The 14957-nt window shown below is 40.3% G+C and overlaps 1 long non-coding RNA gene across 1 annotated transcript in view; it reads right to left on the bottom strand.

Annotated features, from left to right (window-relative positions):
• LOC127059383 (uncharacterized) overlaps positions 1 to 14552 on the bottom strand; it is an 81060-nt gene extending 66508 nt beyond the window's left edge. The window contains exons 1-2 of the long non-coding RNA XR_007777117.1: positions 14487 to 14552; positions 5693 to 5792 (exon numbers count right to left, since the gene is read on the bottom strand). This is a non-coding gene — a long non-coding RNA (uncharacterized LOC127059383). The remainder of the gene's footprint in view (positions 1 to 5692; positions 5793 to 14486) is intronic.
• Positions 14553 to 14957: the final 405 nt, after the last annotated feature.

Below are 14957 nucleotides of genomic sequence, written 5' to 3'. Positions count from 1 at the left end.
TAAAAATGCTCAGGTCATCCTGCTAGAGACAAATATCTTTATTGAGAGAAGAAAATAAAATTCTAGAAAAAAAAATCTAGAACATAATCTCTGAACAAGCCATCTACTCCAGGAGTCTAAAGGAGGATTTTTAGGAGACAGAACCTAATACAACTGCTTTAATTTACCTCAAGTGAATTAAGTCCTCCTATTATTCCACTGAAGATATGCTCAGTGAAATTCCCTATAAAATAGTACATAAGCTTTCTTCCTTGTTATATGTTTCCTTATCTGTAGTTTAAGTAATTTATATTATTTTTTCACTAATAAGCAGATTTGTCAAAAATATGTTGACAAGTAATTTTAATTAGACATTTTTTAATTAAACCTTTCTCTTCACTTCATTTTAACCCTTCAAATGTGAGAACCAAAATCTTTAAAAGCATCATTGTCATAAACACCTCATGTAACCAACAATCACAACACCACTGACCAAAAATAAAAATAAAATTCTTGAGACTAACTATGCAAATGGCCAGTAGATTTTAAAGCAGAAAAGAGCTAAAGAAGTTAAATACCTGGCCACTTGGTGTAATTACCTTTGCCCTCCTTCCCCACAATTATTTAGTCTTACTTTAAATTAACTCCTCTTTACATAACTTCATACCTGGCTGTCAGCTTTTAGGAGCACTCAGCCAGAAGAGGACACAAGGACTCCCACAGTTACTAATCCTTGGCTATAACCATTGGTAGCACATTCATTTGAGAAAGAAAAAGGTGGTGCTCATCTTGGGGTGGGGGAAGGCCTTTAACTCCCATCAAAGACAACCAGTGAGGTTTGCTGACACCTCAGAGGAGACATGGCACACCTCCAAGGACCACCAAGGACTCATAAACCTCCAAAACCCTTGACACAGCACCTCTCCTCTGCTGTATTAAGTGAACCTCCCATGCCCATCCCCTCAGCAAATTGTACAGCTAATACCAGCATTATGAAGAAAAAAACCAGCATGAACTGACATGGAAACACTGATGGACTAAAGCACAGCAGAGCCTGTGTGTCCCTGCAGCAGCTACTGGCAGAGCCCGGCATGGCTGCCCTCACCCCTGAGCAGGGAGCTGCAGGGGGGGAGGGGGTTACAAAGGGGGCAATAAACCCTGGCATTAAGCACACTGCAGGTAGGAAATCTTGGACCACTCACTAGCTCCGGGCCAACCTGGAGAGAATTTCTTAGCTTCATCTGGTGGGCAAGCAAGCTGCTTCTGGCTCACAAACAGCCATTCCCCCTTTAATTGTCAGTGATTTTTATAAGAAGAGATTATTAAGGAAGACCGTCCTCATTAACAGCAATTCTTGCTTCTCCTGGGAATAATTCCATTTATAAAGATTAAAACACATCACTGCTGGCTGGAGTAATCTCCTATGATCTCTTTCTATTAATGTTTCAGCTACAGACCTGTACTTTCACAGGTCCCAGACAATTGGAAACTACAGTCCCAAAGAACAGTCACTTCTCCTGAGACCCTGAGTACCCAGTGACAGCAATCACGAAGCAATTCCTGAACAGCTCCTAGGCAGAATCAGAGAAAACATAACACCTTCAAGAGAACTCTCTGCTGTTACTGCTGAGCACAACCACAGCAGTCACTGGGTTCACTCCCTGCATTCATTACCCAGGGACATGGCTCTGTTTGGAAGAGTGGAAGGAGTTATGAATTGCCCTCCCACTGTGCATGCTTCCTCAATAAAGACCTTACCTAGCTCTTCCCCAGAGAGATGGATGAGAAGTAAATGACCTACAATAGGAGCTCATGACAAAGAATTCAGCAACTCCTTGAATTTGCCCTTGCCCGCACCTTTCAAAAAAATACAGCATTTACATAGGAAAAAGGCCCAGAGAAAAGCAGGAGATTATAATACATGGCTGCATTTAAATTCATGATGGATTTCCTATGTTCATCCCAGTGACCGGCTTTAGAATAATTTTCATCCTCTGTTGTCAGATTTTTTTACACTTGAGAAACAATACAGGTCTAATAATTGAACTAAGCAAGACAGCCCCAGCTATTTCATTAATGCACCTCAGCTAATGACAGAAGCAAAAAGAAAATATTTAGTTAAGTATCTTTGTCTGCAAGCTGGATGCAAACCAACAGCATTAATATCCCGCTTCAAGACAGACATATGGACCAAAGCCTAAGATCACATCTCTGTAATTATGATTATAGGTTTCTAGTCACTGAAATATGTGTCCCAGTTTAACAAGATCCCTGCTGTCACTATTTTTTTTTTTTTGCTGAAGTTAAAGCAATAAATAGTTCTGCACTCTCAATTTCTGGTTTAAAATAAAAACAACAGTCCTAACAGTATTGCTATGGCCTTTCCAACATCAGAGTTCCCTTCTGTCCTTATATTTTTTATTACATTTGAGTTAATTACAAGACAAAAATATTTCTCCAACTCACAAGCATCCACTTTCAACAGCAACTGTATTTGATTACATTTAATAATATCAACTTATTTCATTTAGAGCTGAGTAAAAATGGCTTCCTATGATGCAAATCTACTCCTCATTAAGTTACCTGTAGTAGCTATCATGACCAAAATGCAATTTTTCAATTCCTGAAGATGTCGACTTAGCTTATCTTAGACTTGTCATAGCAAATCATTTTACAAAGGGAGCTACACATACTGTCCTTATTGTACAGGTGATGGGGTAGCAGAGGCACAAAGAGACGCAGTATTTCACCCCTGGAGGTGAAAATAGGAACAGCCCTTCTGATGGACTCTGATGCTGTACCATACCCCACAAAGATCACATGGTGAATATAGATCCATCATGTATTCTATTGCTAAAGCTGCTTGCTATGTAAAAGCTTCTCATTTTGCAAAGGTTTCTACTGGCAGCTCTGAAAAAAAAGAACAGATTCTGTTTAAATTCAGCTACAATTTCTGCTTGAGCTCACATGGTGGACACCCTCCTGGAAAAACAGGGCTGTGCCTCTCACTTGCTCATTAAATGGCACCCAGCTGTTTATTATCCACAGTATCTGTGTTTCTCAGAGGACACAAACTGCCTAACTATGAAAATATGAACTCATATGTGAACAGTAGTGATAAGTCAAATTATGAAATTTTACTTGTCTAACTTAATTGAAGGTACCCGAGACAGTAATAACACTAAAGACAAAAAAGGAATTTCACAGACTCTGTTCTTTTTTTCATATAAAGCTCAGCTCTGACTGTAATACACCAGGGCAATATTTGAGTGCCACAGTGCACAGATGCATTTACACAGAAAATTAGAACTCTCCAAATTAAAAAAAATAAAATTAAAGAAGCTATAGTACATAGCTGCATCAGTACTGGCTCAAGAGTGGAAAAGTACTTCATCTGCTTAGCCCCTTTCTACTCTGTTGGTGACATCAGCGAGGCACTAATGAAAGCCCAATTAGCATATCACCTTGTGTGTTTCAATGCACAATTGGAGCAGCTGATCATTGTCTTCTGAGATTCTAAATAACCATCAAAGCTGAGCCAGAGCTGCTGCTTGGTAGGGAAGATTTAGCTTCAAAACATACCCACTTCCCTGTGCAACACAAACAAACGTGCCAATGGCAGAAAAAAACCCCAACCCAGAGCAGATGTATTTCTCTGAGGAAAGCAACACAGTGCAGCTCCATTTTTAAACAGCATTCATTTGGCCCTCATTGTAGAATAAAGGCTGTAATTCCTACTTGAGTTTGAAAACAGCATTGACTATTTGCTCCCAGAAACCAGGGTACAGACCTTGGTGAACTTTAGGAAAGCAGCACCCCTGTCAATACCCTGGCCGTTTTCCAGACGACAGTGACGGAAGAGCAAACAGCCATAGGACAGAATGTCCTTCTACTCTAAAATGAGAGTAGAATGTCCTTCTACTCTAAAACATGCTGCAATCAGCCAACACAGAAAAGAAAGGGAATTTGCAGACCATTCAAATTCAGACAATGACTCCACTTGCTGGTGGAAAGGTTGATTATTTTCAGGGCTCTAACTCCCTTTGGTTCCTATTTAGCCACCAGTGTCCAAGGGAGAACAAAAATGTATGTCTCTCATCCCATCCTCCTTACCTGAACACCTGCAGCAGCTGTTTGTTCAATAAGCACAGATGTGAGGACTGCCATTAAGGGAACCACAAGTCATTCTCAGCACAGCAATGCACCAGCTGGCACAGGATTTCAAACTACCAAAATGAATTGTAGGGGTGGAGAGGAGACATGAGGTCAAAGAGAAACCTATTGAAGTACTGCAATGTTGACAGAAAGGAGTGTGAAAATGAAAGGCCTAAGTCTGTGGAAAGAACTTGCCTATTGAACTTCCTGTACAGGGACTGAAAGCAGGACTAGAGGCTCCTGCCAAACGTTAGAGAAATCCTAAAGGGCACCACTGTTTTGAAGCATTTGAGGGCTAGAAACTGAAAACTGTCAATCCACCAGCAATGAGAGGGAAGTACAGTGCTCTGAACAAGAACTTCAATCCTGACCTAGATAAAGAGCATCTAAAAGAGACAGGAATTCAAGCCCAGCAGGATTTCCTTGGAGTCTTGTCACAGACATATTTTATGAAAAAATCCTTTTGTTAGGATCTTTTCTCCTGAGAAGCTGAGAGGCCTCAGAAACAAAATGTAAACAATAATTATCTGCTGCTGAGGAATGCAACTGGTGCATCTTTGATTGGTCTCGTGGTTGTTTTTAATTAATGGCCAATCAATCACAGTCCAGTTGTCACAGACTCTCTGGTCAGTCACAAGACTTTATTATCATTTCTTTCTATTCCTTGCTAGCCTTCTGATGAAATTCTTTCTTCTATTCTTTTAGTATAGTTTTAATACATCATTTTCTTTTAAAATAATATATATCATAAAATAATAAATCAGCCTTCTGAAACATGGAGTCAAGATTCTTGTCTCTTCCCTAGCCGTGGGACCCCTGCAGACATTGCCACAGAGTCTCTGTTGAAATGACAAGATGACTGATGAGGTTCAACTGGATTGGTAAAGCGCTAGTATTGATCATCCTGCCTAAATGGACAGAAATCAAACCCCAAGCACAACAAAACACACCAAGAGCACCCCCTCAATTCCCATACACATCAAAGAGCTTCTGCCCACTCCTTACTCCCTTTAAATACCAGGTCTTCCTCTCTGACCATGGCAGTCAGAGGACACAAAACAGTCTGTGACCATCAGAGAATGCCTTACAAGCAGACAGAACCACAACAAATTTAAAAGGGCTCTGTTAGATGAGAAAATGTCCTTGAGTGATTTTTAGCCTCAAATCATCCTCTTACTCATAGCTGATCATATCAACACGAGCCAGGTTTTGCACAAAAAAGGCAAAATGATAACAAGTCAAATAGCTAAATAATACTGCATTTAAGTCTTTATTAAACATGGCTAGAGTGCATACAGATGTAATTAAAACCTGAGCTTCGGTTTGGCAAGCATCCTGTACAAATAATCTTTGTTTCACTGTTGTTTTTCCTCAGTGCTTCATCAAATTCAAGAGATGTCCTTCAGTTTCTCCCCCACCCTTGGGATTATCAAATGTTTTATAGCTCTGCAAACCTTGGAACAGCCAAACACTGCAGTCGTAGATGAAAGGAAATTATCTTCAAGGTGCTTTCTTTCAGCAGTATCCTCATTTTCTTGCCTGGGGTGGGGAGACTTACCAGAGAGCCAGGATGAAAGCGCAGGGCCCCATTCCAGAGTGCAGAATAACAGACTCGATATCACAGCTCCTTCCAAGTGGTGATCAGTCTTCTAAATGATCTATGGGAAAAGGAGACAGTATTGAAAAGTTTTAACACTCAAGTGAGCTACTTCTTGCCAAATGATATATTTCACCATATCATTTCTCATGAGAGATATTATTTTGCTAATTATGTCTAATGATTTTTTTTATGGTATAAATTTTCCAAAAGATTTTATATTCATTCTCACAGCACTAAAAAGAAACTGTCATGTTGATCTAAGCCCATATTTAACCTTTGTAGCAAATAAAGAGCACAGAACCAGGTTGTGGTTAAAAAATCCATACTTTCACAGAAATACGCTTTATTTTCTGTTCTGAAAAAAACACAAATTCTTGTTTTGTTTGAAAACTTCCTTTCTTTTAAATCATAAATTAAAGCAGAGCAGAAATATAAGTTGAGCTAGCCCCATTTAGCATTCAATAAACTCAGTAAACAGCAGAAATTAGGAAAAGGAACACCAGATGCATAAACAACATAAAGTAAAATTGACATCTAACGGTATTTATTTCAATACTTGGAATAGCGTCTGAGATCAGCATTGTTAAACAATCACTCTATGAACTAGAATACAATTATGTTTCTTTTTGTTAAGCTGGCAAATCATTTCTGACAAATGGATATTTGAACAGTGCAGCAATCCCAACCAGATCTGATCTTTGGAAAAGTTTTCTTCCCAACCTCGAAATCCGCCAGAAATACCTAGATAAGATCAAAAACAACAGCAGTAACACAACTGAGATGAACACCACCAGATCTTCGACCCAGAGTGATTTAGAAACCCGTCTGTAAGAGACTTTAAAGGTGCTCTTCTCCATTTTCAGGCCATTAACACCTGCAGGGTGGGAGTGAACTGTTACCACAATCAAAGGCACAGGTTTGCATTCCTTATGCATCAGCAGCTCCCACTAAATTTCCAAAATGTCTCCAATGTGCCCTGCAAAAACACACAGCCAGCTACGCTCTCCTTTATTCCGGAGGAAACAGAATTTAAATGCAGTACAGTCAGCAGTTTCATCCAAGTAAAATGAAAGGAGAACTGAGCTTTCTCTTTCAAAATTGACAAAGTCATTTGCAAACTGTAATAGAGAGTTCTTGTTTCCCCTTCCTGGGGGCTGAATAATGCATCTGCATAATTGGGGGACTATCTAGTAATCTAGAAGTATCCCCCTCTCAAAGACTGCTACTTTAAATTACTATTCTGAACCAGTGTAACTTCACAACCGATTCTTTCTTTGCTTCCAGCGGTTGCCCTTATCGACTTACAGTGTACATTTCTAGAAGTCATAGGTTTCTTTGTTTGCTTCCAGAAAAAACACTTATTTTAGATAACCTTGCCTCCACAAAGTTATTTTACAATTTTTTTCAGTCACTGTCTGCCTTCAGGAATGTCTGATTAACGATAAAACGCCTTCTGACAGCTCAGATTCATTACTAAATTACCACATTTAAATTTTTCATGTGCACAGGGCAATTACTTTTATGAATGACTATCAGCAATGTTTCACTAAATCTGAATGAATTTTTAAAGGATTCTAATTACCACTTAGATGCCTCTCTAACTCTCATTTTAAAGACTATTGTTATAAATTATCAAATTGGCAGCCAAATTTATAAAAAATTTTTATAAATTTATTAGATCGACAACCAAAAAATAGAATATTATAAAACCGCCACAGCCAAGACGATGTCAACCCCAGACTTTGACGCTGTGTGAACTTGGGTCGAACCGACATAGTGTCAGCATCTCCCCAGAATGTCACACTAACTGCTCCATGCAGCCAGCTTATATACAGTTTATTCTGCCTGGAGCAGAAATGACCTAAGATTTCTGTAAGTTCCTACATATGTATAACGGGAACTATACAGATTCAGTCCCATACAAAAGTCAGTCCGTAGGCTGTCTGGGGTCCTCAAAATGGTCTTCCTTTCAGCTGTAGCTGAGATCAACTCCCAGGTGTTGTTCAGTGAATGCTCTGGGCATTCTTGGGAGATGGTCACTGATCACCCAGGAAAGACTCATTCACTCGTTAATGGCCATGATTTTATTTGGGCGAGTCCCAGAAATCTTTTGGAAATGAAAAGCCCTGCTTCTGCCCATGGGGGTCAGAGGCATGGTTGGATCTTTATAATTTTTATACAATCTCCAAAGCATGAATTATCTACATCATATACTACACTATCATGTCTTTTGGTCATAGTTACCTGTGTTCAACACAAATATATTCCCTCTTAGATTTTATATCATTGAAAATTATTTACATCAGAAACGAAGAAATATAAGGGTGGTGGCGCTACATAAGCAGATAGACTGCACAGTAGAAATGATTCATAGCCAAAATGTTGAGAATAAATAATTATCTGTAACCCTCACTCAGAGCTCTTGCATCAAGTTACATTATTCATTTGGCAGGAGAAATTAATGAACTCCAGCTTGACAGAAAACTTTAAAAATTATAAATTTTTCAAGTAGTTGGGCCAAACTAAACCTTCAATAAGTCTAGGGATAGAAAGAAAAAAGAGATACACAAGGATTGGTTTTTTTCCCATTGAAATTTTTAAAAGCAGATACAAATACATATTCAGAAAGGACAGGTGAGTTTTAAATTACACCACAAAGTGGGCTGGAATTCTGACTTGTGTCCCGGTGGAGCATCATCAGGAAACTTCATTAGCACAATCTATTTTTTAGGCCAAGGTTGCTAATGAAAGTGATAAACAAGATCAGAAATAAACTAATGATTGATGTACTCCCCCAACAAACTCCAGCTAGATGTTTCTCTTTCAAATGTCACATTTTGTGCATGTTCTTCATCCAACTGCTTGCCCACTTTGGAGATTTTTCTATTTTTCTTTTCATTTTCACTGTTCGCTATCAGTTTGTAGAGAGGCAGGAAATGAAATATTCCTTTGAAACCCAGATGGGTTAGTGCTTCTTTAATTATTTTGTCTAGAAAGTCAAAGACCAGGATAACAGGAAAGAAACAAAAAAAGAATGTCTACCGTTTCTTCTTGTGCACAAGGAATGAAGTTTTTACCACTGAGGTCTGAGGGAGAAATTTGAAGAAGGTCCCATCGAAACAGTAATGCTGTTAAATAGCCCATAAAAATGGCTTGCATTTCTTAAATTATATGTGAAGCAAACACCCCATTAAAATCTAACACTCTTTGATTACCTTGCTGGTTTTCTTGCTGGTCAACTGCAGAAATGTGGGCAATCCAGTGAACTTCATCTCTGCCCCCTTTTTCAGTGGTGAGGGGAGAGTGGAAAACATATGGCAAGCTCACATCTATAAAGATTTTGAAATTTTCCAATGAATGTGCTGCAAGCCATTTTAAAGCAATATTCATCTTCTGCACCAGCAAACCTATTTCACTCTGACCTTCAACAAAGGCCAAAGCCTGAGGGATGGTTGCCAGCAGTGAGTTACGCTTCAATATCCAAACTTGCATAGGTTCCAAAAGGGATTTTCATCTGCATCTAAACTCTAATTAGAAGCTCTTAAAGCTGTGTTTGATAACTTTATTCCAACAGTCAATAGCCCTGAATACATGCCCATATTACTGTTCAAAATACACACCTATGGATGAAGAATTGCTTGTGCTTGAAAAAGGTGAGTCCAGCAAAAGCTGCCACCTGCAAGAAATATTCTATTGTGACAGAGGCAAGGAGAAGTCAAACCAGGCTGAAGCTGAGCCAAGGGAGCAGTGAACTGCCAATGTTATTCCCTGGTTCCCAGTGCTCCCACTGACCTAAGTGGCTTAATGAATCCTGGTCTTCTGATCAGATCCAATACAGCTGAGCTGGGCTCTGGCTTCAGCCTTAATGCCATGCTTAGATACAAAAAAATGGTATTTAAGAGTTGTGAAGTAAAAGAATTCCAGGTTGCTAAGAAGACTGACTATGTACAGGAAGAGTTGGATTTTTCCCCCACATACAGGGGTACATCTCAGCATTTCTAAAGATCCCCAGCATTTCGCAAATTAGAATCCTACCCTAAAAACTGAAAGGGTTTGAACAAACTACCTCAACACATTCTCTTGCTTTCTCTCTTCTCCAGCTTCTCACTTCAAATTCCTACCAGGTGAGTCATACTGAATGTCTCTCCAAAAACTTTGAGAGCTCTGTCCTGCTTATTTTGAGAAAAGAGTTTTTCATTGCAAAGAACACCATTTATACTGATTAACACCTTGTTAACCATCCTAAAGTTAATTCCATGGATTTTGCTAGGTTTTCACAATTACAATGGTAACTGTTTGAAAAACAGAGGCTGTTCCCTTTGAACTGTCAAGCACATTACCCAGACATTAAAATTCACTGCATACATTTGTTTCTTAAAAACATTACAGTGACAAGAACAAATGCCAAACCTGAATGGTGCCTGTCCTCATTCCGTGAGGGGACCACTTCTTTTCCACTACACATGGAACAAAGCAGATTGTCCTTGGCACAACAGTAAACAAGAACAAGCAGTGGACACTGGGGTTTATTTAAGAGCTTTTACCCAGCCTATCTCTCATGCGTTTACGTGCTCTCCTCCAAGCTTTACAGGTTCACTAAGACCTGACTGCCCCCTCCCCAAAGGAAAAACCTTGCTAGCCTGAGCATAGTAGGCAGAAAGTTCTTTTGTTTCTTCCTATGCAGCTGCTTGCAGCCACTAGCCTCAGGCAGGAGTGGCCAGGGTCCCTGCACATCCCCAAGCATTTGTCTTCATGAAGCTCACTGATTTCCAGGATCTGCGTACATGTCTAGGATCTGTGCTCCAGCCAGAATCTCCCCTGCTGCCTTTTCATGTAATCTTCTTTTCAAGATCACTTTTTGGGAAGCCATCTTCCTGGCTTCCTCTTCCTTCCAGCACCAAAGCCTGTGTTCCTCCCAGTCTAAACCAGGACACAGGCTAAGGCAGAAGCACAACATCTGATCAGCCTCCTTAGTCCTTTCTCAGGCCTGATTATTAATTGTAGGATTTGGTATGTGCCACTACATTTTACCCTGCATACTAACAGAATTTACAACTGAGTAATACCAACTGCAGCCAGCAAGCTGCTTCTTCAAAGTTCAAAAGTTCAGTTTCAGACACTCACATACAGACCAGCTATCTGCCAGCTGTGTGTGCTCACAATTCAGGCTACTTCTTTGCCTAAGACACAGACAGATAGGTTATGGCTATGCTGAGACAAAGTAGAATCTGCAGATCATTTCCAAGTAAGAGCCACCTCTCTCAGGACACCCACATGGTAACTGGATTAGGTCATGTGTCATCCCTTAGTCTCAATTAACTCCCCACACATGCTCTGGAGTCAGTTCAAAAGAAAGCAAATTGCCTTCATCCAAAAGGCACTGCAGCCTGTGGATGGGTTTCTCTACTGAGAACAACTGGATCGGGCCCCAGTCTGGGGCTGTCACAGCATCTGGGTGTTTGTCAGGGCTGCTCCATGTGCAGCCACGGCAAAGCATTGGAAAGGCACCACACAACCACAGGCCCCAATTCATTGTGATTTTTCATATCTCAGTATGAAAGAAGCGATTAGAAGTATCATAAGAATATTCTCAAGTGGATTTTAAAAAGTTTTGATGCTAATTAAAGCTTTTATTCAGCACTGACAATGGTTATTCTGAATAGCTCAGAGTAGGGAGATTTAAAGGCTTACATAAGGCCAAATAGCAGTCAGGAAAACCCAGAAAAGCTTTAGACCTTCTACAGGATCTATTTTGTTCTAGCAGGATAATTGGACCTAATTAAACTTTATCTGCCTAATATCCTTAGGCTATCAAAGCTACAAAAACACTATCTTCTTATTAACTTAGTGTTTTACCAACACTGAAAATCTGACTTCATGAGCATGTTTCATATTAGAAAGGAGACAACAGATAGAACCACACTCTAGAAGACCCACTGTGCTATTTATACCTCAGAAAAGATATATGCTTTCCATGGGAACTCAGAACTATCCATTGGTTTTAAGTTTATGAATCAATTGTCTTTTTAGAGCTTTCAAATAAGACAACACACAATGTGTCCAGTTTAACTGTTTTTCCCCCAACAGATAAATAGTCCATCTGCTGAGTTTATGAGCAGCAGAAACTTCCATTAACACCCAAATAACTGCATATTATACCTACACTCAGAGAAGAGGCCACTTTATCCTGCAGCTTCCATCTGTCGAGCTGTAGTTCCTGGACTGCAATATCCCAGCATCTCAGAAATCTCACAATAGAACTCCTCTCCTTGAGACTGGGGATATTCTATCATTCTTAGTTTACAAGCAGGCACTTGGGCAACATGACATGACTGATCAGTCTAAAGACACCAGAGGTCTACAAATTGCTGTAATTTGAACTTCATTAACCTGTACCCCAAGCTGATGGTTCACAGTTCAGAGCAGTCCCTCCTGGGGGATGACTGTTACCCTTCAGGTTCAATTCGGATGGCCCTGTTCCAGCACTGCTGACAGAACCATTATCCACCAGTTTATTAGTCCTCCGTTCACTAAGAACTGAGGAAGAAGTATGGAGAGCTAAAAAGCCCCAAATATGGCTCTAGACATCATGGACAGTAACAGCTAATGGCCTTGACACTAGAACTAACGACACAACACTAACAACATTGGGGAAAAAAAATTGCCCTCAGTCCAGCCATGCACTGCCATCTCTTCTGTTTTTTAAGTAGTGCATTCCTGTCTCTTTAATTACAGCAGGCAGAATGTGAACAGATGCTTACTGCACCCAGCAGCCAAAGGATTCAGGCAAACTTTTACCCATTAGCAAATCATTTAGGTAGCTGACTCAAATAAATAAGATCTGCAGATTCCCCCCAACTGATTAACCACTGGGTTTGCACAAGCTTGGTTCATTGACCACAGCTGCTGGGAATACAAATGTCCTCAGCTGACAGCCCTGTTCTCAGTTTCATCATCATTTTGGGTTGAAAGCAAAAATATCAGCATTCGCTGACATCTTGTCTGGAGTTGGAACAAAATACCCCAGGTCAGTAGGAGGTGAGGAATTCTTCCATGAAATGAATCACAAGTTGAAATTATTCAAATAATAAAAAAGAAAAGCAGAGATCAAGATATAGGTTATAGGGAAATATATATATAAGTGAAATAAAGAGGGCAGAGGATCTTCTTTTTAATGCCTTTATTAAAAGCGATCAGCTCAGGTGGGAAGGCCCACCAGGTCTGCAGTCACGCAACCACCGCTTCCAGGAGAGCTTAAAGGAGGAGGAAAGCGCAGCTCTGTCCACTAGGAGGCAGAGCTGAAAGTCCTGTCCTCACTAGAGCAATAGGGACACACCCCTTGTTCACTACTTTGGTTTGACATTTAAGGTCCTGGCTCTAGCTGATGTCCTCCTGGCCAGGGCGAGGGGCAAAAAAGGGTCTTAGTGTCTCTGCAGGCTCTGATCTTTCTTTCTTAAGTCTAGACATCACTTTGATATCTTAATTTTGGGTTGGCACATTGCTTTGGGGGTCCTTTCGGTAAGTGTGGTGGGGGGTCCTCTCTTGTTGCATTCTGGGTCCGAGGTTATTTGCATGTCCTCCAATGTCCCCTCCTTTCACTGTCGGAAAAGAGCCATCCACCTGGCCACAGGTAGGGTGGTACTGACAAAAAGGGGAATTCTCAACAATAGAGAATTAACGACCGACCCTTAACAGGTGATTACAACATGAAGTTAACAAAGAAGTCTCCTCTACCACCAACTAGCTCAACTCTGCAACCTTTAAAAAAAATGGGTAACCCTTTTTTTACTCATTATATATATATATATATATATATATATATATATACACACATACATACACAGGGAACTGCACTCAGCCTGCAGTTCTCCAGATAAATCCTAAAGATTTATGTACTGCTTACAGACACCTCAGTTATGAGGCCTGGCTCTCAAGCTACCTCCCAAGGAAACAAAATCCACACAGATCTTCAATGACATACAAGCAGCATGTGAATACAATTTCTTTAATAATCAAACCTAAGTCCCTAGCAGCTCCAGCTGTCATGTCCATTTCTAGCTTCTATAGGCACTTTATCAGCCTTTACTTCCAGAGCTGATGTCACACAACACATCTGCTGGTTACTGCTGTGAAAGTGTCCCCAGATTCACACCTTCCAAAAGACAGAACCTCCAAAATCCTGTGCTACAACATGCAAGTGTCTCTTGACAACCTCTCCAGCAATAAGTGGGCACAGTTCTAGAAAAACTGAATGAATCTTGCAAGCCTTCCTCTCTCATCACATCTGTGTCTTTTCCTGAAAAATTATTTCACCCTGCCCTGTCCTCTACAGCCTCTCTCTTATCCATACAAACAACCCCTTCTTTGGTATAGATGAGGCTTTCATAATCCACTTGCTGACGAAGGAAAACAGAAATAGAAGTAAGCACATATGCCTTTTTCCTTGCTTACTTTAAAGACATTCAGCTCTGACTAGATTGATCTGAACAACAAAAAGATATAGACAAGTATTTGGGACACCCACTGAAACAAAACAAACATTGATGCTTAGCATGGAAATTATGGAAGAAGTTAAGTCATGTTAATTGCCAAAACTCAAATTCCCTGGAGTTTTACAGTTTGTTGTTTTTTTTTTTTCTTTTTGTCTCAGCACATGTCACAGTTAGATGGCCACAATGCACAGAGTATCAAGTATCACCACACAATTTCAGAAAGCTTTACCCATCCCCAAACATATGAAGCAACACCATACCACATCAGAAAGCTTCAGGCATCTGCCCATACAGAGTAAAATCGCTTCAGAAGGCTGCAAGCATCTGCCCTTCTTGTTCTTTAGCCCAGCCTTTTATACTCCTCATCTTATGAGTAAAAAAAGGTTTCTCATTTTTTTAAAGGTTGCAGATTTACCACTTGAGCCAGTTCTGGCAGAAGAGTGTTCCTTGTTAGCTTCATGTTGTAATCACCTGTTAAGAGTCGGTCATTAACTCCCTATTGTTGAGAATTCCCCTTTTTGTCAGTATCACCATGCCTGCTGCCAGGAAGATGGCATCCCCCCAGATGGTGAAAGGAGAGGACATTGGAGTTGACATGCAAATAACCTCAGACCCAGAATGCAACAAGAGAGGTCCCCCCCACCAAACCCAGGAAAAAGACCCCTAAAACAATGAGCCAACACAGAATTGAGAGATCAGGGTGATGTCTGGACGTGAGTAATGGAGTCTGG

This window comes from Serinus canaria, chromosome 3, assembly GCF_022539315.1.
Source record: "Serinus canaria isolate serCan28SL12 chromosome 3, serCan2020, whole genome shotgun sequence".
In the NCBI taxonomy this organism is placed as follows: domain Eukaryota; kingdom Metazoa; phylum Chordata; class Aves; order Passeriformes; family Fringillidae; genus Serinus; species Serinus canaria.
The sequence above is the reverse complement of the archived record's forward strand: the minus strand, read 5'-3'. Positions and strand labels throughout refer to the sequence as shown.